General features: G+C 40.1%; 1 protein-coding gene across 1 annotated transcript in view; it reads right to left on the reverse strand.

The window, feature by feature from the left end:
- CPQ (carboxypeptidase Q) overlaps window positions 1–26,198 on the reverse strand; it is a 169,845-nt gene that overhangs the window by 102,980 nt on the left and 40,667 nt on the right. The gene's annotated exons all lie outside the window — the stretch shown is intronic.

A 26,198-nucleotide genomic window follows, 5' to 3' on the forward strand; every position in this document is an offset into this window, starting at 1 on the left:
CATGACTATTTAAAGCAATTATTTCCCTTCCAGAGGCTCCTTCTACCATCACTGTGTGCAGAGCTAACTGGAGTGAGTGATTCCACATCTGACATCACAGGATCGCTAAAAGGTAATGGACAGGTTCCTTAACAAGTTCCTTCAATGTTTTTTCACATTTGGCCATTACTTACATATTTCTCATTTTCTGGTGCTTCTGTTGAGATCTTTGGATCGGACTTGCAGAAGTACTAAGCATTACAACTGCACCTGAAGTCAACGCTTTTAAAGTGAAGTTTTATATAAAGCCAGATACAGTGGAAAAAAAACACGTGTGGGGAAAAAAGAGAAATCAGGATCTAGACGTATGCCCAAATTCTCAAATACTCCCAATATTAAATCATTCATTGCCTTCATTTCCCACTTGTAAAGTGGGAATAAAAATACTCTTTGTTTCACAGACAGGGAAAAAGGGAATAAAAATACTCTTTGTTTCAAGACGAGAGGCTCAATGAACACTTGAGAACCATTCTGATACCACAATAATGATTGGAAATCGACTGTTATACAATTACATGTCCTAAATCCTAAAATAAGCTTAGAACTGCACATTGAAATATTAGGGTAAAACTCTGATTAAGCAGCTCTTGCAGTACTGGCCATCCTCTGCAGTAAATCTATAAGCTGAAATAATACATCTGCAACCCTTTATTTTGGGTCTACTTTGCAACTCTCACATTTCAGTCACTACTCAAGAGGCATTTTCAATATATGTAAAATATTCAGCCATATAAAGGCTTCCTCAATGTTCTTATGAATATGCTATTTGTCTATTTGTCTCAGTTTCTAAATTCTGACTTTATCAGTGAAATGCCAGTGGATAGTTTCCAAATCTCTAAAGCTAAACCATATCTTTACCTGCATGTTACCCTCTAAAGCTAAATCATATGCTAACCTACATGTTACCCTATGAAGAAGGACTAGAGTTAAAGCTTTCAAACCAGATTACAGACATTCTTCACATCAACTGTTACAAATTTTAATACTATTTTTCCATATAATAAGATTAAGGTTGGCAGAGATCTCTCAAGGTCATCTGGTCCCATTCCGCTGCTCAAGCAGGACCACCCAGAGCCGGTTGCCCAGCATCATGTCCGATATGAGAAAATCTTCACCTATGAGCCTACTTACAGTAGCGGGCATGTATTTCTATACAGTTGAAGAAAAATTTTAAAAATTGGGGGGATTTTTAAGTCTTCTAAACTGGAAAAAAACCCACTTAATTCCTGGAGGAGATGGGCTCAGGAGGAAGGGCGAAAACCACTTTCTAAGGATTTAGATTAGGTAAAATGGGAGAGATTATTTAGTTCTATTTGTTTAGAAGAATAAATCGTCCTCAACCATAACAACTCATATTGTAATCAATAACATAACCCACAGAGTATATATGTAAAAACATTTATTTGAAAACAAAATACTAAAAATCAGTTACAGAGGTCTTATGGGGGCTGCTTGAGAGTGTAGACAGATCTGTTTATTAGGTGGCAACAGTTTAGGAAGTTATTGCTCCCAGTTGTTTATGGCTGAACCTCATACGAAGGCCGGTGCCCCTTCTCCTCATCAGCTTTGTGGCTCGGGCAACCGTAGCTCACCTTTGAAATAACCAATTACCCTGGTACTCAGAATCTCTTGTGCCACATAATCCTCCCTGCGTGGGATAAACTCACATAGACTTGTAAGTTCAGATCTTATATATTTTTTCTTCCCCTTTGTCCCTGTTAAAAAAAAAAAAAAGCCTCCCTCACCCCACTTTTAAACAGCGACAATTTGCTCCATATGTTTAATATTTCTTTGAGTGTTTCGGGATATACCCAGTATGTTAACCAGGAGACTTTCCAAAAAAACATAAAATAAACAACACACTGAAAAAAAAAAAAAAAGAGATGACAATTTCATGTATTAATGTTCCAAAAAACCCCTACATTCAACAACCGAGCAGAAACAGTTTCTGCTCATTTTAAATGAATCCATTCACCTGTGTCTTCTGGCAAGATTATGTCTTAGTACTAACATGCCCTGTTCGCTGAACTGCAGTAATTCAAGTTTTACCACCACCTGTACTGATTTCACTCCCCCTGTTATTTCCCAGAGGCTCAACAAAAGAAACCCCTAAAACCGTATTTGTTTCTCCAATATAAGTAGCAATTACATTTCTTTTGGATGCTCAATCCCGATGCTCCACCACAACTGTGAATAAAGCTTCTGACAACCCACTGAGATGCATGCATGCTTACATACCTCAAATGGATGAACATTTGCAGGTACAAAATTTACCCCAGCTAGCCCAAAAAATAAACCTTGAAGTGATCTGGTAGCCTTGCCATTTTTATGTTTAAACTACTATTTTGCCAAGATTATAAAGGTAAACCCAGCTACCCAAATTAAGACATTTTGGCACAGGCAGGCAGAGCCAGCAACAGTTCAGATGATACCAGGACCTGAAGGGAATGGATGACTGCCCAAATGATTGCTACAAAAAGGGAAATGGTCCCTAAGCATTACCAGTACAAAGGCACAAGGCAGTATCACAGTCCTGTATATTCCTAATGCTACAAGATGAACTCATGTAGAAAACATTTGTGGCAGACACTAAGCATCCTGCGATATACTTGCTTAATAAAGTGTCAAAGAATAAATCAAAAAAATTTTAAGTAAAGCAAATTAAGCTCCTTTTATGCAGAGATAACCAAAAACTGGAAAGGGTGCTGATCATATGGCAAGATCTGAGCAAGAATTAACTAAACAAAATAGAAAAGAAATTACTAGCAGACTCTGTGTGTAACAGATGAAGATAGAGAAAAGCAGTCCTTGGCTCAAAACAGGGTGAAGAGGATGTGGTTCAGGAGAAAGAATTTTGGTGCTGATGGGCAAGGGAGATTTTTTTTTTTTCTCTGAGTCTGAACAAACACAACTTTGTGGCTATTCTTTCTAAAGAAAAAGGATTTTACTTAAAAAAAAAAAAAAATCTGACTTGCATTTACCATTCCCTGCCCCTTGAAAAAGAAAAAGAAAAGCATCACATAAAACCAGCTTTTTTGGGAGATCACAAAGCAACCCTGACTCAGAATCAGCATTCATCTTTGCAACACTGGTACCTACAGGGAAGCAAGGTGCACCTCTGGTGTTTCCTACTAACACTTGGGAATGACGTCAGCTTCTGCTGCTTCAAACCCATGCTCTCTCTGAAAATGCTGTCATCCACCAAAGCCTGAATTCATTCTACAAAACTTTAAGGGTAATTAGGCCACTTAATATCTAACATACCCATTCTCCAATACCATAGTTTGGTGTTCAGTAGAGGAGAGGGGGTGGGCAGTTCTTTTTTTTTTTTTTTTTATTTAACAAAAGCACCTGTTCTTCTGATTTTATATCTACTGGATCACCTCATCTCCATACTTAAACTACTTAAAAAATTGAACACATCTAGCTAGATTAATCCTTTATAAACCAATTAATGTTAATAAAAACTCGTCATCATTCGGTCTCAACATTCCTGTTCAACAGCTGACAGATTCAGATAAATAAAGTTGTTGGATTTTGCTTTTGATAAACCCCTAGATTTCACATTTTGGAAAGAGAAGTATCACAATATGAATAACAAAGCAGAGGAAAGGCTCCAAAAAATAAAGCATTTTCTCTGTTAGAAATGCATGTCAAATGACTAGTAAGAAACAGATGTGGCTTACATCTTACAGAAAAGTGTAACGGAAGGATAAAAAAGTCTAGAGGCAGCTAGTTAGTTTCTCTTCTGAGTAAAATAATCAAACGTGGAGAAACTAAAAGGCATGGATGAAAAGATGTGCTGCTGGTGTCAGGTCAGTTCTAATTCTTGTTACTGTGGTAGCTGACCTTGCATTGCTTCATTACTTTGTTCCTAAGGTAAGCTAAATGCCCAAGGACAAATAAACTGTGTAAGAACCAGTGCGTCAAGCTAAACTGGATGCTCTGATGGAAAACACATCTCAAGTTGAAGCCTTAAGCAAAGATAGCAATCTTCTAAAGGGAGAAGTAAGCATGACATTACAAGAACTCTAACATGACTAAAAGAAAAAAACAAACAAAACTTGCTTATACAAAAGCTTACAAAGATCTACTTCAGCCATAATGTGTACACACACAGTCCCAATGCACAATTCTTCACACCAACCTCATAAAGCAATCTAGGGTTGGGAAATACAAAACAAATGTTGTCTAAGTATCTTTAGTTTACTGACTCATACAAACACATTGTGAGATTCTAATTACACACATGACCGCCTATTTTCTATAGGACCCATGCCATATTCACTATACCAACCACATGTAAACTAAACATTCATATCAGGTCAGCTAGTTTGTTATTATTGACTTAAATACCCCTGTACTCGGCACTGGTGAGGCCGCACCTCAAATCCTGTGTTCAGTTTTGGGCCCCTCACTACAAGAAGGACATGGAGGTGCTGGAGCGTGTCCAGAGAAGGGCAACGAAGCTGGTGAAGGGCCTGGAGCACAAGTCTTATGAGGAGCGGCTGAGGGAACTGGGGTTGTTTAGTCTGGAGAAGAGGAGGCTGAGGGGAGACCTCATCGCGCTCTACAACTACCTGAAAGGAGGTTGTAGCGAGGTGGGTGTTGGTCTCTTCTGCCAAGTAACCAGCGATAGGACGAGAGGAAACGGCCTCAAGTTGTGCCAAGGGAGGTTTAGATTGGACATTAGGAGAAATTTCTTTACTGAAAGAGTGGTCAGGCCTTGGAACAGGCTGCCCAGGGAAGTGGTGGAGTCACCATCCCTGGAAGTATTTAAAAGACGTGTAGATGAGGCGCTTAGGGACATGGTGTGGTGGGCATAGTGGTGTTGGGTTGATGGTTGGACTTGATGATCTTAGAGGTCTTTTCCAACCTTAATGATTCTATGATTCTAAATCATAAAATACATTCCTGAATGGAACCATGACTATATTAATCACTAGTTATACCCATAGCATGATCACAGCCTTAACTCTCGGCAATAGGCTCACATCCTCCTCGTACTTTGGTTCTGTTTTTTCACTTGAATATTCTACATATCACAGAAAACCCCCTCACATACAAAGCTTTACACTTTAAAGGAGTGATGGAACATCCTGTAGCAAAACAGAAGGGAAACTGTGTATCTTGATCTCACACTTGGTTATGGAGAATAGCTACTCATGAGTGCCTCACTCCTGTATCTTTCTCTTCATCGAGAGCAGTATGTCAAGGGCTGAACTCCATTCAAGTAAATCCCCTTCTTCAGCACCATAAAGTCCTTACAAAACAAAACTTGTCCTTGTGTGCACTCAGACTGTGTACGTTCTTTCAAGATTCTTACCATTATCTGGAGAGGCAAAACTGTAACAGAATTAGTCAAAATGTCAAAAGTATTGTTAATCTTCTCAGAAGAATTAGGTTTTCAAAAATAAAATCAAGACTATTCCCCATTTACAGCCACTTGGCAAAATATAAAAGAAACAAATTCAGCTTAATTTTGTGTTTCTGTCATCATTTGTCCCAAGATTCTCTTGCTTTGTTTGCTTCTTATATTGGCTTTGTAGGATTTGATTTGTTGGTTTACAGTAAGTTGAAATAATAGCAAGACTACTAAATTCAAAACAAAATATGAATATGCACAGAAAATTCAAAAAAACTAAGGAGCAAAAATACAATGTGGTACAAATATGGAATTAAATAATATAGCAGTCTGTTATTAAGGATAGAATATTTGGAGTCTAGTTATACAGTCTCTTCCAGATTACTTTGTACCAAACTTTAATTGATGTAGCATCTGCACAAGTACAATGAAGTGTAAGAGAGACTCCAGAAACTATTGGCCTTACCAAGGAAAACTCCCTTTGAAAAAAAGAGTACAGCGTTACTCTGTAACCACATGGACTCCATTTAAATTGACATTTAGAAAACTGCATCTAATCAGTGCTAGGCACTCATTAAAATTAGGCTTTACCAAACAAGCATAATAGCTTTGACGTAATTACATACATGCCAGGCTACAGAATGCAACTAACACGTATATGTTTGTATTTCATTATAATATTCAGTACCACACGCACCAAGGGAATTCTATGATAACCACAGAAGTTTTTAAAAAATAGCGTACATTAGATATGGTTTGTCAAACAAGAAGCAGGAAACAACTGTGAATGGTAAAATGATCAAATGAAGCAAGTCCAATGAATTCCACGCCGGGACTATCCAACTGCTGGGAAATTAGAAAAGTCTGCACAATCCTTTCCAAACATCCGTAGGAAATGGAGGCTTGCATCAGCTGCTCTTCAACTGAAAAAGAAACTTTCTGCATCTTACAGACATGAAGAAGACTCTCCAGCAGCTGACAATACCTTGAGGGAACCATTTAAGTCATACACCTGTTTGGCCTCCTTCTGCTCAATACCAACAACCAAGCTCCCTCCTCCTGTGTTTACATCCCCGGCTTGTGAGAACGCAGCTGCCTGCCGCACGCTACCATAGGTATTGTGAGTAGAGGGCTCCTGGAGGAAACGCCAAAGACAATCCTAATTGCCAGCAGCTGCAAGGCTTCTGGCTTCACGAAGTTTCTTTTTATTTTTTGTTGAACTCCTGGCTTCTCAGCCTTGAGCAGAAGCCATATTTGTATCTTCAGTGACCCCTCTATCACCAGAGACCAGTGAGCACACAGGACAAATTAAAAAAACCTCACTAGAAACAGATGTTATATTTTATATCTACAGGAAGGATATACATAAATCCAAACAAAAAAACAAAACTAAAACAACAAAAAAAAAACATTTTCTTTATTTCGAAAGTAGAGAATCAAAGAGGTATCACAGGGCTAGCAGTACATAAGCAAACTAAATAACAGCTAGCTGTCTAGAATACTGATCTGGCCTTCATACCTCCTCCATTTAATGACGTTTGTTATTATTGATAATGAATTCTTATTGATAATGAATTAAAATTATCAGGGACAAACAGGTGTGAAGAGGCATCAGAGCTTTCAGGGTAGGATCAATCATCGTATCAGTGCTTCCAAGTCTCTGCTTCACTGCAGACAGTAAGTAGCAGGGAAGGTCAAGCTCTCCCATGCACAGGCACATACATTAAGTCACACCAGAAACTTGAGCCTCCTCTGGCACTGAATACAATACATTATGGGACAGTACAGGGACATTCCTCCTCCTTTCGAAAGATGGTCATGGGAAAGGGTACCATGCAGCCAACACTTTGAGTGAGCAGAAGGAAAAGGGTAGGGATGGAGGATACTGGTCTTACCCATCATAAAACTTCTTCCTTTTAATCAGCTGACCGCAGAGGTAAATAGAGGGGAGCGAGGTCTGAAAGGAGGCAGGGGAAAGTTTCAAACTCACAGAAGAGAGCGTGGATGGAGCTTTTCTTCTTCCCTTCCTTCTCCATGCCACACACCATTCAGAGCAGTACGCTCCTTGGACACTGTACTCCATAAAAAAACTGAAACACAAGCCTATCTTAAACTCAAATGAATTTAGGAATAGCTTTTTCCTACAATAGCTTGGGGCAATGCAAACAAAGCCTTTAAAGTGTAAAAAGTAAGACCTAAGGGTCAACAGGAATACAAGGGCAGTCTAGAAAAAACCCACAAGGTAGGAATGGGAATGACAGAGGGGAAACAAGTCTCTGAAGACAGCAGGAGAAAGAACAGTATCTTAGCCCCAAAGGCAACTATGTAGATGGATAAAAGGGGAGAGCTTTTACAAGTAAAAAACTAGACAGTAGAATAACTTAGGTATTATCACCATAGATAGCATGGAAGTAAATCCCAGGAGTGAAATAGAAGAGAGGAAATGGAGAAATCTAGTCATCTTTTCTGCTGTTTGTGCGTATAATCCTGTTTCCACTGAAAATCAGTGGCAAATCTTCCATTAACTTCAACGGGGGGGCAGGGGGGAAAAGGCTTTAAAAACTGACTGGATATGAGAAGAAAGAGCAAAGGGCCTGACTGGATTCAGTCTCAAGCAGTCAGCAAACTGCAAGACACTTGTCTGGGTGAGCCACTATATTTTCTGAAGAAAACTGAAACTCTGAAACATCTTCCCTACATAAATGCTTCTTTTACTCCCACAGATCTAATTTCTACAAAATATTAAACTCCTTTTTGGTGTTCTATTAAGCAATCCAACACTTCCACTGTTCAAGCAAAAAAAAAAAAAATTCAGGTCAAGAGAAAAAAAGTATGTTAGTAAAAATAATACAGAGGGGATAGCACTTATTTTTCCCCTCAAGTGAGAGATTTTAGTGGTGCCACATGAAAGGAACTATTTTAACATCACCTGATCATTATATTTGCCTATCTAGTTCATATATTATACAACGACACTCATTCAATGTAAAATTTAATGTAAATGCTTAAGTGATAAGCATACTTTATCTAGTAGTGTATTACACTGATTTGATAAACTCATTCTCCAATAAAATGGTATGTTTTTATTTTCAAAACTCAGGAAAGTCTTGCCTGTCACTCCAAAGTTACAGATATACCCTGAATTTTTCAGTCTCAAACTTGAAATCCGCTGTAAACAGAAAAGTTCTTTTTAGCAACAGAATATATTTTTAAAGCTTACTATAACATTATAATAACTCCTGTGAACTAGGACTAAATATTGAGCAGCACAGCAAAATGTCATGCCAAGCGTGAGCGTTGTTTCCCCAGCTGCATTTGTTGACTGTGGCAGGTTCTCCCAAAAGCTTCATAATCTACATCAGATGAAATACAAAATGTCCCAATAGGTACATATTTCCTCTGAACAGCTCCTTTCCCGGCAATTAGTGTTGTGTCTGGGAAATTAAGAATGTCAGGTTGAAAAAAAAGCATCTTTCCCGTGCAAACCATGGTTGGGAGAATGATTGAGTCAGTTCTGGGGATCTTCCCGTGCTGCTGGTTTCTTTGGGAGCACGCAGGAAGAACACCCAGTACACAGCAGCTGCCATAAGGAAATGAATGTAGGGGTTTCCTGAGAAAACAGTTAAGTCTTGAGAATTCAAGTCATTTTCCTTCCTCAAAAATAAAAGGGAAATTGCTGTCAAACGGCAACACTTTCTCACTGTTTTTAGATATCAAGTTTGTCGTGCTCTTCAATACATACTATATACTCATACTATTTTGCTTATTGTTTGAAGGTTTGTGCTCTTCCTATTTAATCCTGGAGATAAGCTGATTCCTTCATCATCTGCTGAACGGGAGAGAAAAGATTATTCTCAATCCCACTCTTACATTTTATGGATTTCTTTAGTATCTAATAAAAACTGCCTAGGGGAGTCTCTGCTGGAAGAGAGACTGTCTGAAACAATACAATTTTCTTTGCTTTTCATTAGTTGATCCATGTTGCTGAGGTAAATGTTGTTGGGAAAAAGGTAGCAGGCTGGAGGCTTTTGTTGGAATGTACAATAATAATCATGACTTTTATAGTCTGTACATAAATTTAAATACACAAATGCTTTTGAATCTTAACCAAGAGATACGGGCACACACAGCCAGACAGATCAGATGAACTGTGGTGGTGAAGGTGAACTGGGTTTAGGGACATGACATGATTCCAGACTACCTGAAAAGTGACAGCCATGGGAATGCCACAGCTCTCCAAGCTCACCTCTGGTAGGTTCCAGGAAAAGAGGGTGGTCAGGGGGGCCCATGTGCTTCCCCCCTTCCTCCTCATGCATCTGTCCTGGGTGTCACTCTTCTGCTCAGACAGCCTCCGCACAAGGAAGGGCATGCAGCGCATCACCTGCATTCATAGATTTGTGCACACACCACAGCCTTAGAGCTCAAAATACGAAACCACTGCAGCCCACCTAGAGCAACACTGCAAGACAGTAACATAATAAAAAGTGGGAATTTTCTTCCCAGTGTTCAAATGCTAACTAGGAAAGATACCCCCCTGAAGAACACTATGCAGGAAAATTATCTTACTGATTGTTAATGATTAATGTTAACACTGAGACCACGTATATAAGTTCATCAATAATATAAATAGAAAATCTGTTAAAAAACTGTATCTACTGAGAAAGAAGTGTATCATATAATTTTAGAAGCAGAACTGTGTTTTACAAGCTAATACGCAGAGGCTGAATTAACTTGCAGCTGTCAAGTGGAAATTTGTTTCTGTAAAATACTCTGTACTACATTTCTGTGTAAGCATAGTGGAGTTACTTAAATTATTCACTGGAAATGGTACTTGTTTCAAATCTAGCTTGTCTTTAAACAGATACTGAATTCTACAGAACAACTCTGAATGTGTGCAGTTCATAACTATCTATCATGCAGTTTAAAGCAGTTGTTCTGTAAGTGCAGCCCAAAGATCCCTTGCAGCTTGCAAAGCCTTTGTACATCCAGGCCTCAAAGTGGGCTTTTAATAGTTTCATCTACATGAAGATAAAGGTTCACTGGCCTGCATACACTGATTAATAGCAGTATTAACAAAACTCCTGGTTTAACAGGACAGTGCTTGATCCACGACTTAACCACGGAACTGTTCACCTGCAATGAACAATTGATGGTTGACATGATCCATGGTACACTGCAAATCACACAGTATCACTTCTTGCTGCCAGAGCTATGAAACTAGTGAGTGGCCTGGCTGCAAAAATACTGATAAAACATCATCTTCCTCGGAAACTTGTGATTTGTCAAACATGTGGGGGAGACGGACCTGTCTAGGTGCATCCTTCTGAAACCCTGACAGCCAGGCTGTCCAGCTCACGAGCTCTGCTCCCTGCTAACCCTGTAATGTCCTTCTGAAAAACTCAGGTGGAGGTGGAAAAAATAGTGTATTTGTGGTTAGAATTTCTCAGCCACAAACATACTTGGACTAAAAACCCCTTCAAGCCTCACAGATACTTTCTCTAATGCCCAACAGCTACCCAAGAATACCAAACTGACCTGAGTGCTTTGAAATCCCATTACATTTTCTTTAATCAGCCAGATTGACTTAAGAGTAACATCCTCCTCTTTCTATACATCTTCTGTTTATACAGATATACAGCCAAGTGCATCGCGTGATGAGCTGATACTGATCTAAGCATTTAAAATTGTTCTTTTTTAAAATTTTGTATTGAAAGTATTGACCAATTACAGTAGTTGTTTCAATTTAGATACCTCATAGGGGAGACCATCAGAGGAACGAACGGCATTCTTTCCTTTCTCAGGAAACTTCTACAGACAAGCATTACCTGGAAGTCTGATACTTTACAATGGTGTTCTCCAATCCCTTGTCATCTTTTCACACTTGCCTGGATTCTGCCATCTTTTCACTAACTCTTAAGTCATTCCAATAAGTAACATTGAAATATCGGAGGAATAAAAGGTACTGCTCTATATGGGAAAGGGTTAAAGGAATCCATCACTGATTGTCCCTGAGAAGTACCATACAAAGATTTACATGACTGAAACCTAATTTTAGACACTGAAAAACAGTTACGCTTCTAAAATCATAAATTGCAGCTGCACTTACTATTCCAAGTAGCTCTGCTAAAGTTTTCTCATGGGTATGCCTATTCGCATCGCATTTCTGGCAAGACTGAAATGTTAGGATTCTCTCAGACACTGCAGCACATAATTTCTGTTTTCCTAGATTGTCAGCATTATAAACTAAGTAAAGAAAGAGGGAAAAAAACACATAGCTTTGTGGAGTTACAGCCTTGGATGGTCTCTCAGATGAACCTGGCAGCCCAGGATTCTGGACTCCAGGTGCTGGCTGCATTTGGACAGTGTGGAATCCCTGCTCAAGCTCTTTGGGCACAAACGTAGATCCCTCTAATGCCCTCTCTGGACATACAGAGCCTGTACTCCAGCTGTCTGGTCCCTTCACATTCTTTCTGGCTCTCTCATGTCCCCCCAAGCAGCAACTGCAGCCTTCTCATAGCCTGAAACTGGGAGCCCTGAAAGTTGTTGTCTCCTTCTGTGGAGACTGCAGGGAGAAGATACTTAAACGGAGACACAGACCCTCCTCAAAGAAGGATCACAGTCTACTCCCTGAAAAGGTGCAAGCAATACAGAGATTATAGCAGAACAGCTAAAATCTCCCTCACGTCCCACCTGTGAGCTCACTCTTTCCAAACCTCAGACTTTTGGCAAAATTACATTTGAATCCCAGGAACTGATTTCTAAAGTTCATGTTGTTCTTGATGATAAAGAGCTGTTACTAAGAAAAAGCCTTGTACTGTTATGAAATTCCAGCTCCTTCATGCTCTTTCCAGCGGCTTCAACTCTCTCACGGTGAGTTGTTACTGAATTGAACTCAAAATCCAAATCCTTTGAGCTACAGTCAACTGATTGTTTTTAAATATTTACATTTGAAAATACGATATTCCAAGGTAACGACCTGTATTCTCTGTTATTCACCTCCTGCCAGAGCCTTCCCACAGATCTCTGTTAGGTCAACCTGAAATCTCAATCTAGCAGAACTTAACAACCAAACACACTACATTTTATTTCGTAATAAAAACCCATGGTTATGTAATGGATTATTTATCAGCAGTAGTCACCCACTGTTATGTAGTAATACAACCATTACTTGTTTTTGGCACAGGCAAATTATTGCAGAATCTACTGATCACAGTTCAGAAGAGTCAACTTTTAATGTTGTCTTCTTTATAGTAAACAATGTACAATGTTACACTAAATCAACATTCAAAAAAATATTACCACTGCGTGCAAACAGTGAAAGAGAGAAATTACCGTGAGCTACTCAAGATCCCACGGGGACACAAGGTAGAGTGACAAATGGAACTTCAGAATCCCTGGTTTTAGTTAATTTACATGATTATTCTCCCTCGTCTGACAAAAGTATCTTTTGTTGTCCTGTGCACAAATGTCTAGAATCAATCTGGATTTTCCAGAACTAAATGGTACAATAGTTTCAATGTCTCTTGTTGAGGTATATTTTGTGTGCTTCATAGTCACCAGCAAACTAACGTGATGAAATCCAAATAGAAATACGTAAATCAGAAACTATGTGGTTCCTTTCTGTTTCTTATTCTTAGAATAAGTGTTTTTCTTTTGTGATCACAGTAGATTAAAAATCCAGGAATTGCAGTCAAAGCTCAACCCTGCTTAATAATAATGAACAGAAACATATCAAAGACAACCCCTCTCTGTTTCACAGAGTATTTGCAGTATTCATATTAGACAGCCAAGGCAGAAGTACTGTGGACAGTGACTAGGAAAGCAAGGTAACGGTAAAACAGTTCAGCAGAAGTCACAGACCCTAGTCACCTACCCAGCTAATGACATATGGGAATGATCTATAAATACCAAACCAAAGGTCAGATTTAAAAAGGAAAGTTGGAAGAGAACAAAGTTACGGCTTTAGGTTTGCACCATCCTCCTAAATATAGGAATAAAATGAGAGAAAGTATAACGTGCCTGAAGGAGAGGACAACAGGCAAGTAATCAAAGCTGGCATCACTGGGAGAGCAGAGACAGGAGTTGGCACCTCTCACTTAATAAACCAGATGGAAAAGGATTTTCACCATTTAGCCCTACCCTGCAGGCAAGGCCAAAGGATTAGTATTTGATGCAAAAAGATGGACATGATAAGAGAGAGGCTCAGGTGACTGATTGGATTTGAAGGGGAAAACAAAGCTGGAGAAAAGGATTAAAGTAATTGAAATGGTTACACTTAAAAGGCACAAAACATTATTTCTACAGGAAAGAGGCCATTATTACTGTCGGCCATCAACATCAGGCTACATTTAGAAAACAATTCTAAACAACAACTGTGGAATAATTGGCTCTGACTTCCTGAAAACACAAGTCAAAATTTGTCTGCCATAAATAAGGGGTTTCATCATACAAACAGGTCTAACTCATCATACTTAAATGCCTGACATACATCATAGTAGAGCTAACACAGCAGGGTGAGGCCATCCTATGTGAAGACAACATTTAAGGAAATAACACAGAAATACGCGACCATATAGACAAGCCACAAGCAAGACTGTGAGAAGTAGAAGAACCAACAAAAACGAGAGGCCCTCTACCCCCTGAAAAACAATGCAAGCATTCTTGTAAAGAGAAATCATAGTATGTTGGAGCGAACCATACACGTTTGCTCACATATTTAAGCAAACAAGGCAAAACAAAATGAGGAATTAGCATTTCCAAATCCTCTGCATGCCTGGGGCATAAACCAGAGAGACTGTGGATATTAACAGTTAACTAGCATATTAAGTATATTTTTTAAATGGCACCTATAATTTGTCTGCCTGTTTGTTTTACATGACATAAGTAAAAGGTTACATATCAAAATAAAACATCTTCTTGTATGTGTGAGACAGATTCTGAAGCATGCAAATCCAGCCAGAGTCCTACATAAACCTGTGTTCACTTTTGAAAATCGGCAGTAAACCTTGAAAAGAATACTTCAGATGTTTTACAGCAGATACAACATGTTCCGTAAATAAAACTTTAATATATACATGCCAAAACTGTTCTGTAGTATGTAGATAATTTTTAGTAACATCATCAGATTAAGAACAATACCAAACAGATTCTGAAAAAGTATCTTGAGTAATACAGGAAGTAGAAACAATACTCAGTGGGAAGAACAAACTGGAAAACCAATTATAAGACACGAAAATAATAAAATTGGATAGGCAGGTGAATCTATACAGTAGACCTCTGTACAAGCTGTTTCAGCATTGCCTGGACCAAAATCAAAAAGTGAGTTGCTGTGTAACTTGAAATTAATGGAGTTAATCCTCCAAGGAGAATACATCAAGAAACAGAGCCTTTACTCTCTTTTCCCTTTTTTTTTTTTTTAAATGAAAAAAAGGAGAGTATTAGGCTAGGATTCCTCAAACACCATTTCTGTATCATTCTGGCACTATTTAACCTCTTCCAGTCGTCCAGAGCCATGTGCTCATGTGCTCTGGAGATGAACACTCCAGATAAAGTCCTCAGTGCTGCACTTACACAGAAAAAACACGCAGAATTACACAGAAATGAAATGGCAGTCCACATACTTCTCAGATCTTATCAGCAGCTGAAAATAAATACACCCCTTGTGAAAATAATTGATTGGCATTGTATTACTCAGATCCCTCTCTGTAATCTTCATCTGCATTTTCATTATCAGGTTTTCCTTCAATCCTCTACATTTATGGTCACCACATACTAGTGAGACATTTGTCAGTGTAATCAGGAAAACCGAATGTTCCGTGAACATTAAAACAGAACCTGCAAACAAGATGGATCAAGACATTACAATCATGTCAGATGGTTCTGAACTTGCTAACAGGGCTTTTGTAGGCACAGCAACTCATACAGACTCAGAAGGGGCTAACAGCACCGAAGAGAGCCGGAGCTGATTAGGGCGAAACAGGAAATCATGGAAAACTGCTAAAGTTCCCAGTGCTCAACCCACAGCAAGCGGAACTGTAACTCCTTGAAGATCAGTACAAGAAACCCAAGACTTGGCAGTTTTATATGCTCAACATCTTTATATACGTGAACCAGTAATGCAAAGGCAGAATAAAACTCCCTTTAAATCTTACTAACTCCAGAATACGTTCACAAGTCTATGGGGCCGGATGGGATCCACCCGAGGGTACTGAGGGAGCTGGGGGAGGAGCTTGCCAAGCCGCTCTCCATCATTTACCAGCAGTCCTGGTTAACTGGGAGGTCCCGGACGACTGGAGGCTAGCCAGTGTGATGCCCATCTATAAGAAGGGCCGGAAGGAGGATCCAGGGAACTACAGGCCGGTCAGCCTGACCTCGGTGCCGGGGAAGATCATGGAGCGGTTTGTTTTGAGGGCGCTCACGAGCCATGTGCGGGATAACCAGGGGATCAGGCCCAGCCAGCACGGGTTCAGGGAAGGCAGGTCCTGCTTGACCAACCTGATCTCCTTCTATGACCAGGTGACCCACCTCGTGGATGAGGGAAAGGCAGTGGATGTGGTCTACCTGGACTTCAGTAAAGCCTTTGACACTGTCTCCCACAGCATTCTCCTAGAGAAGCTGGCGGCTCAGGGCTTAGACAGGTGCACTCTTCGCTGGGTAAAAAACTGGCTGGACGGCCGGGCCCAGAGAGTTGTGGTGAACGGAGTTAAATCCAGTTGGCGGCCGGTCACGAGCGGTGTTCCCCAGGGCTCAGTACTGGGGCCGGTCCTGTTCAATATCTTTATCAATGATCTGGACGAGGGGATCGAGTGCTCCCTCAGTAAGTTTGCAGATGACACCAAGTTGGGCGGGAGTGTTGATCTGCTCGAGGGTAGGAAGGCTCTGCAGAGGGACCTGGACAGGCTGGATCGATGGGCCGAGGCCAACTGTATGAGGTTCAACAAGGCCAAGTGCCGGGTCCTGCACTTCGGCCACAACAACCCTATGCAACGCTACAGGCTTGGGGAAGAGTGGCTGGAAAGCTGCCCAGAGGAAAAGGACCTGGGGGTGCTGGTTGACAGCCGGCTGAACATGAGCCGGCAGTGTGCCCAGGTGGCCAAGAAGGCCAATGGCATCCTGGCCTGTATCAGAAATAGTGTGGCCAGCAGGAGCAGGGAGGTGATCGTGCCCCTGTACTCGGCACTGGTGAGGCCGCACCTCGAATACTGTGTTCAGTTTTGGGCCCCTCACTACAAGAAGGACATGGAGGTGCTGGAGCGTGTCCAGAGGAGGGCAACGAAGCTGGTGAAGGGCCTGGAGCACAAGTCTTATGAGGAGCGGCTGAGGGAACTGGGGTTGTTTAGTCTGGAGAAGAGGAGGCTGAGGGGAGACCTCATTGCGCTCTACAACTACCTGAAAGGAGGTTGTAGCGAGGTGGGTGTTGGTCTCTTCTGCCAAGTAACAAGCGATAGGACAAGAGGAAATGGCCTCAAGTTGTGCCAAGGGAGGTTTAGATTGGACATTAGGAGAAATTTCTTTACTGAAAGAGTGGTCAGGCCTTGGAACAGGCTGCCCAGGGAAGTGGTGGAGTCACCATCCCTGGAAGTATTTAAAAGACGTGTAGATGAGGCCCTTAGGGACATGGTGTAGTGGGCATGGTGTGTTGGGTTGACGGTTGGACACGATGATCTTAGAGGTCTTTTCCAACCTTTATGATTCTATGATTCTATATTACCAAATCTAACCAGTGGGTACCCGAATAAGACCAGGGCTAACACATGTTATTCATGATATGGGTGGCCATCTAGCCGCCAACAAAATGCATGAGTCAGTAATATTAGGAGGGTGGGTGGGCCAGAAGAGAAGAAAAAAAACTTGAGTAGTACATTGATAAAGGTTTGCCTTGGGAAGCTATTGGTGAGGAAGCGAGGATTTCAAAAGGACTGTTATCGTCACAGTCTTTCTGGATAACAGAGTGTATTGACAAAGATTTTACCTGCCTCTACCACAGTTACAGGACACTGCTTATATTACTAGACACTAAATGGATGAAGTTCTTCCCAATTACATGAACATATTCCTGAACAGGAGTAGCCAAAACTAGGAGGAGGTAGAGAAAGCCCTTGTTAGTCTTATCAGCATTTTACTGACTGTGTAAGAAAACAAACATGCCAGATGTATGAAACTATCCAGACATTTCAGATGTCACATCAAGCCCTGTCTACTGGAAAAAAACAGAGTTACACAGTTCAAAGCAAAAAGCAGCAAAAAGTTTGGCAAAAGCCAAAGAGAGACTGGGACTTAAGAAATATCATCTACAGATTTCTTACTATGAAGTTACCTGAAATTTGACTCCTTAATCACTGCTCAAACTGCAAGAACCCACTGTACAATATGATCATCTCCTAAAGCACAGGCTCCATTTCTTCTAAGGACATCTAAGTTCTCTTGCTGACAGCTAGGATTTGCCCAAAAGTGAGCACAAAGACTGCACTGCAGAATGCAGTCTGGCATATTGGCCTTCAGGGAACATAGGAAGCAAAGCAAAAATTAATGATTGTCAGTCAACAACATATACAGACATCCTGAAGGGAAAGCCCCGAAGTGCAGGCCAACAAAATAAATCCCACAGCACACCACCAATCCCTATCTCTAAGGGCAGCAAGACAACATGCATAGTGCTACAAAACATAACTAGAATCTTCCACGAGCTCACCCGAGACTTATAAAACATGGTCTGCTCTTATTTCCTCTTGTTACACCACAAACAAGGGTTTTATCCTTGTTTCCTGGTCCTTTAGTAGAACAGAAGACAATCTTGCTGTATTTTTTTGCCACAGGATATTGCCTTAGGACAGTCTCTCGTTGAGACGCTTCCTATGAACAATTCCTGCCACTATTCCAATCCCGTAAGTGAAAAGTGTTCACAAATAATCAGTGGTGCTTCCTGATTTCTTCAGTCGTGCCACAACATTACTGTTACATCTCTACGGTTACCACCCAGCTTCCCACTGCCTTTATGCCTCGTGCATTCCCCAAGCCTGCGCAAAGCAGACAGAAGATGCTGCCTACTCAGGAGGAGACTATTTTTATAACAATTCTGCAGTGTCAGAAGCGAGCACACACAATACAAGCAGGGGAGAATAGGGTTCATCAATTTTCCAGTTCCCTCAGAGATCAATTCTAAACTACCTTGACCACAACTGCATTCTCTTCCCCACTGAAAGAAAATAACTCTTCAACGCACACATTCACCACTTGACCTTGTGTGCATAAAACTCGCATGCTAGGGAAGGAAAAAACCACTTAAAAAACACAACAAGGCAATAATAAGAACAGGTACTCTGTCACTGGGACATGGTAATGAGCAAAGGAAGTTTCTCAAGTAAATAAATGAAGGCATCAGATCCACACATAATATAGGCAAACTCTTTATTTTCTGTACTTCTAACAAAAGACAGCTCCCTGGAAGTAAGAATGGTAGCACTGCTCAAAATAGTATGCACCAGTACCAAAGAACATTGCATTACAAACAATCAAGGAAAAGATACCAGCTTAGGACTGTCACATGAAACGGAAAAAAAAAAGGTAAATATAGTATATTTTTTTTTACTCAAGGAATATAGAAATAGTTTACTTTCACACTCAGAGAAATGTCCTGTGTCCCAGACACCCTTTGAAAAACATTATTTCTGGAGACTTAACCCAGTAACTTTCTCCCTTCAAAACAGAACTTTCTCAGTGCTTTTTCTTGACAAAAAGGCAATCTGGTTTAGCCATTTCTATCCAAAACTTTTCAATAATAATAATGTTTGATTTTACGTATACATCAGCATCAAGGAGACCTAATTGGCTGACATGCAGTGAATATCCCTAAGTTTGTCTTCCCTGACTTAAAGAAATCCTTGCCTCTGTTCCTGTGCTCCCTCTTGGAATTGCCATTTGATAATGAAAAGCCACAACCTGCACTGATGAAGTGAATCACCATATCATAGAGGGCACATCTCTGGCCACTACAATAGAAATTACACCATAAGCAGTTTAAATTATTATACAGATGATGTGACTTTCTTAAAGGTCTCACGTGGTATGTCCATATTAGCCTTTTAGTTTGAATAAAGAATGAGCTTTTGAAGCGAACCTCCCAAAATCCTTGGCTGCCTGATCACTGAGCAGTCTCTGAGCACCAGTGCTAAATTCCTTTCTGATGAAAATACACCAAAAGATGCGCTCAATAAGTGCACCTAGCACGGCCCAACCACTAACACATGCTCAGTCTCATCTCAGCTGTTGCACCTAAATCTTTAATTGCAGCTTTATCTTTAAAAAAAAGTGATTTTTACTTTGATTATATCATCAGATGGAAAAACTCCATTGCAACACAAGAGTATTTCTTTTGAAAGATGTAAAAATGATTTGCAATTAGAAGAGGAAAAAGTTTGGACAACCAGTAAAGTATTTTTCCTAATCCCAAGAGAAACAGACACAAGATTATTTCATTAACCAAAAAACAAGGAAACAGGTTTACAGATGGACTAAAATACATCCCACCCGTGCAGATTTGAGAGCCCAAGGCTACCTTAATTAGAAACTAGGAAAAAATCGCGAGGACTGAACAGAACTGCAGGAAATTAACTCACATACCACATGTGCTAACAGGCCAAAAGCCAGAGTAACCACAAATTCCTGAACTGACACAGCACTTGGAGAGGGGGACCAAAATTTAAATGCACCCAGGGCACTGGCAGCTTACACACACTAAGCCTGTACACGCGGATGGAGATGTTACGTGTCGGCTTCTCTACATCCTGCGAGCATCAGCCAGGCTGGCCCCTGAACGTGGCCAGATACGCCACTGAGGCTGCACAGCTTCAGCAGCCCAGAAAATCACATAGTTACCAGAGTGCTACAGGCAGATCAGAAAAAGGTCCGTGTGAGTGTTGGGGGAACAGAAGGAAGTGAAGCAAAAAGTTACAAAAATTAATTATACAAAACTTCTACTTCATGTTGTACATATAAAACAATTTCATTCTTTTCCTTTCAACAGGTGCCAGAGGCAGCGAACAATCTTAGCGAAACTCAAATGCCTGAGGAAAGCTGATTTTTTAACTTGAGCAGCAATCTGGATGACCAGTCCCATGCTACAACAGACACTGTTACTGAAGAAAAAGCGATGACAAACCTAACTCTTAGTTTGTGCTACCATAGGCTCGCCTGTTCACAGCAATTGCACTGTTTATTAAATAAAAGCAAAATGAAAGAAGACAGTAAAAATGAAGCGGTTAGCTGCAGAGCTCCTGAAATTATTTTAGGCTGTCAGTTAAGTTTTAGAAATTTACACACAAGTCAAGATTTTTTGGCTGAAAATAATAGCGGGTGGTCCAGGCCATTTACTGGGCAACAGGGGCAGCTTTCTAGGGCAAAGTGTCTCACCCGCTTGATTCCCAGGCTATGAAACACGGAAGGGAATACAGGTCTGCTTAGCTAGACCACGTGCACACAAAGCGATAGAGAGGCTCAGGACCTGACCTACAGCTTATGATCAGAATGGGCTCAGGTCATAAGTCTCATATTAACAAAGAACTGCTCTCACACTCACACATAAGTTTTAGCCAGTGTTTACCAGCTGAAATACAATCCCACATGGACACAGCACTGCTCTCCCTCTATGGACTGCAGAACGGGTCATAGGAAGAAAGACTCCTAAGATGGTAGCAAAAATACAGGTACACCGGCACTCATTGTGGAAGGAGGGGCAGAACGGGAAGGAAAGGAGCCTTCAGGGCTCATGACACAACCAGAGGATACAGTATTTCAAAGATAAAACATCAGTTTTAAAGGCCAGATGCATCTCTTCGCTATAAAAAACAAATAAAAGCAAAAGAAATCCTACCAAAACTACTGTACCATCCCAGAGTTCAGAAAACTTGGCAGGACAAGAAGTTGAGTGTCTTTGCCACTACTGATGTGATTAAGCCCTTACCTTCCTTAGACGTGTTTGTTTATTAGACATGGAGTTTTAGGGAAAGCAGGAAGCTCTCCTTAGCAGGCACGTCTCACATCTGGAACCAAAGGCAGCAGACCAAGCCTTAGGAAGAGGTGATGTGGTAAGAAGTCATTGCGCTAGCACCTGAGAGCTGAAAAATGACATTAACTCACATACATTGCCAGCGAGACTGAGAAGCGAATGAATTGTTTACAAGCAGTGAAGAATAAAATGAAAAACAGGAGAGGAAAAGAAAACACACTTTGAGAGTACAATGTATCTACAAAAAGATATACATTACTATACATGGTAGAAGAAAATAAACCAAGTGAGGTTACAAGAAGGGGAAATTAAGACAAAAGAAAAGCAACAGTTTTCAAATTCACATACATGCCATGAAATGATATCCCAGGCCTGGCATGCCTGCACTTAATTGTGTCACATGCATCCACTCAGGCTTTCCATGCAACCTCTGCCATAAAAGTTGAGTTGCACTGTGCCACTCATGAATTCAGCTTTCATCCAGACACAGCTTTTGATTAGAGTTACTAGAGCTTCACAAGCAGACATTGTGTCTTGGCCACCTGTAGCCTGAAGAAGGCAAGAGAAAATGAAGGAAATTACTTATTTCAGATAAGTATAAGATGCTGAATTCAGCCCAAAAAGAGAAGAACTTGACCAAGTATGTGTCCTTGTTAACAGTCTCCAGACTGTGTCAAAGTACTACTTGGTCTATTTTGGCCTTGTAATATGTTCCCTGTTGGATTTCTTATGTATCGGAGAGATTGTTCTGCAGCATTTAGAAAAACAATAATTGGGCTCTTGGCATTTCTCTCTGAGGATTCTTGGGAACTTTCTTCTTGAGTTCTCAAAAAACATTCGATTTTGCTTCTTTCTAGAGCCCTTGAAGGGGTTATTACTACAAGACACAGTGTTACGACTTTACCTAATCTGTGGTTCTTGAAGGAACAGAAGGATTTACTTACAGTTTTAGATTCGTAAGAGTACTTTCACCACAGTATAAATACTGGGCCATTTCAATAGCTAAAGAATACCTTTTATCTACAAAATCTTCTAAAAAAGTACAGCTAGGAAGCAAAAAACAGACTTATGGCTAGCTTATTACAACCACATTTTTAACCATGCCTTGTAAATTGAGTATTTTTTGCTATAAAAACATCCACTACAAACTGGGAAACACTCATCAGCTTATAGTACACAACAGTAAACGTATGTATTACTTTAACTTGTACAAGCCCATTAATCACAGCATAACCAAGCTATTAAAGCAAAAAAAGTTAACATCCGGATTTCTCCAAAAAGCCAAATACTATGGATACTGTTGATAATATGTGTTACTTGAGAAGGTTCATTAAAAATAGTTCCGTTATTCTTGACTCCTACTATTCATGTTTAAATGTTTTCACCACCGAATTGCCAGTGCTTCAGGAAATTGTTACTGGGAAAAAGGCTGTCATAAACACACCGTTTGGGGGGAGAGCAGTGAAAATTACCTACCTGTTACAGTGACTTTCTCTCAAGTAACAAAACCCACTCTTACATAATACCTATAAAGTAGCGAGAGAGTCATTTGACTCTAACACAACATGGGGACAATGCCACGAGACACAACTGCCACATGGTAACACCAACCATGTAACTACCGTCATCTCTTCATAGGCCAAGGGAGATGTTGTTGCTAATTTTATTTCCTATTCACTTACCATTTCTGCCCTAAATAAATGAATCCACTCCTTGAAACTCAACAACAAAACCTTCAAGTCCTTCACTGTCACCGATGAGTTGGCATGAGCCGTAATATAAATAGAGCAATGAGTTTTCCTGAGTATATTCAAGTTTACCCCTTCTTGCCCTCATTCCGAGTTGGGATGCCTGAGTCCCCAGGTGGTTTCATTCACTCCATAGCTATACTACCATGCCTTAAAAAAAAATAATCTGCCCACATAATTCCTGCTCAAAGGTTCCCTTCACACTTTTTACCCTCGACAATGTGGCAGCCACTTGCCATCTCTGGAACAAGGAACAGACACCAAGCTGCCAGCAAGAGAACACTGATTTCATTCATGCTGTGATTTTACCAATTCTGTCTGTCAGTAAGCTTTAATAATCAGTCCCAATAAGCCTAAAATGTTAATCTACTAGAAAGTACCTAGTTTTAACCTATCAATATTATTCACATTGCAAGATCACATAGAAATCACACCACAAAGTGGCTTCCATTGTTCCAGCCAGCTTAATTCGTTGCAAATAGAGTAAGCAAATAACAATAAGTGACGCCCTGTCCAAAAGGGGTTGAAATCTTAAAAAAAAACAAAACAAAAAAAAAAAAACAAACCAAAACAAAACAAAAAAACCACACACCAAAGCTGATACAGTTTAGGGAAAATTGTGAAGTTCCACCTTTCATTCACCTGAGGAAAGTGGGATAGTGCAGTATCAGAAGGAGGACACTTTCTTCTAAGATGTTTCCAGGATGTTTTGAAGAACTGCCACAATCCCATTAGCAGTTATTCATATTACAGGTGCACATGTAAGCACACAAGCCCAAGAAGTAAAGGTTCTGGTCAACAAAGCAGCAGTATACAAATTGCAAGAATGCAAGACTTTCTTGCACAACACTTAGAAGCCTTTTATCACCTTTTTACCTTTCATCTCTCATCCTTCTAACACGCTACTCCCTGCAGCGACACAGTATTTCCCATCAGTCAAAAAGGCAAGCAACTTGAACAAACAGTGCCCCAGACACTGATTGACAAGAAGCACCACATCCGGCACACAGTCCATCCAGCACAGCACATCAGTAGGACAGACAAGGACACACACAGATGGTGATTAAAAGAAAATATAGGAGAAGCCGTGGAGATAAGAAAATCCATCCTGCCTACAGCAATACCTATTTTCTGTTAGAAACAAGACAAACAGATCTAGGCATTGCGCAGTGGCAAAAATGATGGCCTGGACCTGAATACCTCCCTTAATATAGGAAAAAATAGACTAACCAATCCCTCCCCTTACCCAAAAAAAACCCCTAAGTGAAGGTAAACGAAGAAAGGACTGAAAGTACATTTCATGAAAAAATGCTTCCTAGGAGCATCTAAATTTGAAATTGCTTTTGGGAATGACACCTCGGCTCCCAGCCTCAATTAAGGATTCGATACTTCTAAACAAACATACATTTGGCATCTGTTTCTCGTCTCTTTTCATTCAATTCTGAAATAGCTGTAATGCCAGTACCCAGACCTAATAAACAGGCTTTACTACCTTCAATCTCCACCTCTGTTCCTCATCTCTAAATTTTCTATTACATGTTAAAATGCACTTCCATAAATAGTCTGGCAAACAGAAGATACAAAGAGTCTCTTTCAAATGAACACCTCTGCAGGGCACCAGAACTAAGCACTGGATAGATCAGTGTTGAGATCATCTTCTAGTTTTCAGATAATAACAAATTATAGATTGCAATATTCTCTGATGATACCAGACATGACTATTTTGAAAACATACCATTTTTCATAAAACTGCTTTTGAAACATATTCTACTCTCTGTTCATTATTATTAAATTTATTAGAAAATTATTGGTATTAGAAAATACATTGTAAACATTGCTATATTTGTTGGGCATCAAGAAATACATTAGTACAGTTCGGATACTATCTGAATTCAAAGTACTTTACTTTTGAGAAAGCATTTTAAACAGGTAATGTCAGCTTCTTTAGGGGAATATGGAGCATATAAAAATGCAATCAAGCAACTACACTGGCAGCAGAGCTGTCCTCTGCACAGGACCCAATGCAGTTAGCTGGCATTACTGCATTTCTCAAACCTTTTGAAGCATCACAAATGGTGATGCTCGCACACTTCTCATACTGCTGAGATGTGACCACTTATGTTTTGTCTGAAATGGCAGAATCAAACACACTTCCAAGCGCCTTTCCCAGCCATTTCCCAGTCCAAGCTTCGAGCAAGACCCAAAGCCATACCACTCCTTCCCACTTGCCAGCCTGGACTTCTGTAGAAGGAAAACCTAGGCACACAGATCAAAAAGAAACCATGACGTTATCGAAACAGAACACGATTCCAGTTTATGATGTGGCACACATTCAGGGTCAGGTTAGCTACCGCCGATGACTCCTCTGTCACTAGGCAACTAGGGGGAGAAATAAATGGCCTGTACAGCTCTGAACATATACTGTCCAAAAAGAGAACAATATTACAAAATACAGCACCTCACTGAAAACTAAAAATGCTCATTTCAGAAATATAAAACTATATATAATAAGTAACGTACTAAGACATCTAAAAACAATTAATTTTCAAGAAATCATTATTTCAACCTACCTTACTTAAAAAGCAGAGTGAGAATTACAAACCTTATTGCTAAAGTGTTCAAAACAATTATGTTCAAAGCAGACTACTCCTTCATCTAGTACAAGTCAGCCTCATGCTAGGAAAATGACAAATACAATAAAAACTGTCCACTTACATTCTAGTCACATATACAGAATGATCAATTCATATCATCACTGACAGTTTGGCACATGTTGTCACCAAAGACATTTGATTTTGGTTAATCTCAGAATATTTATGACAGCCTTGAGAATGCAGGAAGTTCTTTAAAACAAATATCATACAAAATTTGGATCAGTAACAAAAAACCAAAACATTCTGAAAGAATGACAAAGCACAGGGGAAAAGAATTATTGCGCAGCCAATAGTTTCAAAACCGAACACCCACTTGTAACTGGCAACGTTTAAGTCATAGAGAACAAAAATGCCTGCCCAGAAATGACATGTGAACTACAGGCTGAAAT

Source organism: Calonectris borealis, chromosome 2 (genome assembly GCF_964195595.1).
Source record: "Calonectris borealis chromosome 2, bCalBor7.hap1.2, whole genome shotgun sequence".
NCBI lineage: Eukaryota > Metazoa > Chordata > Aves > Procellariiformes > Procellariidae > Calonectris > Calonectris borealis.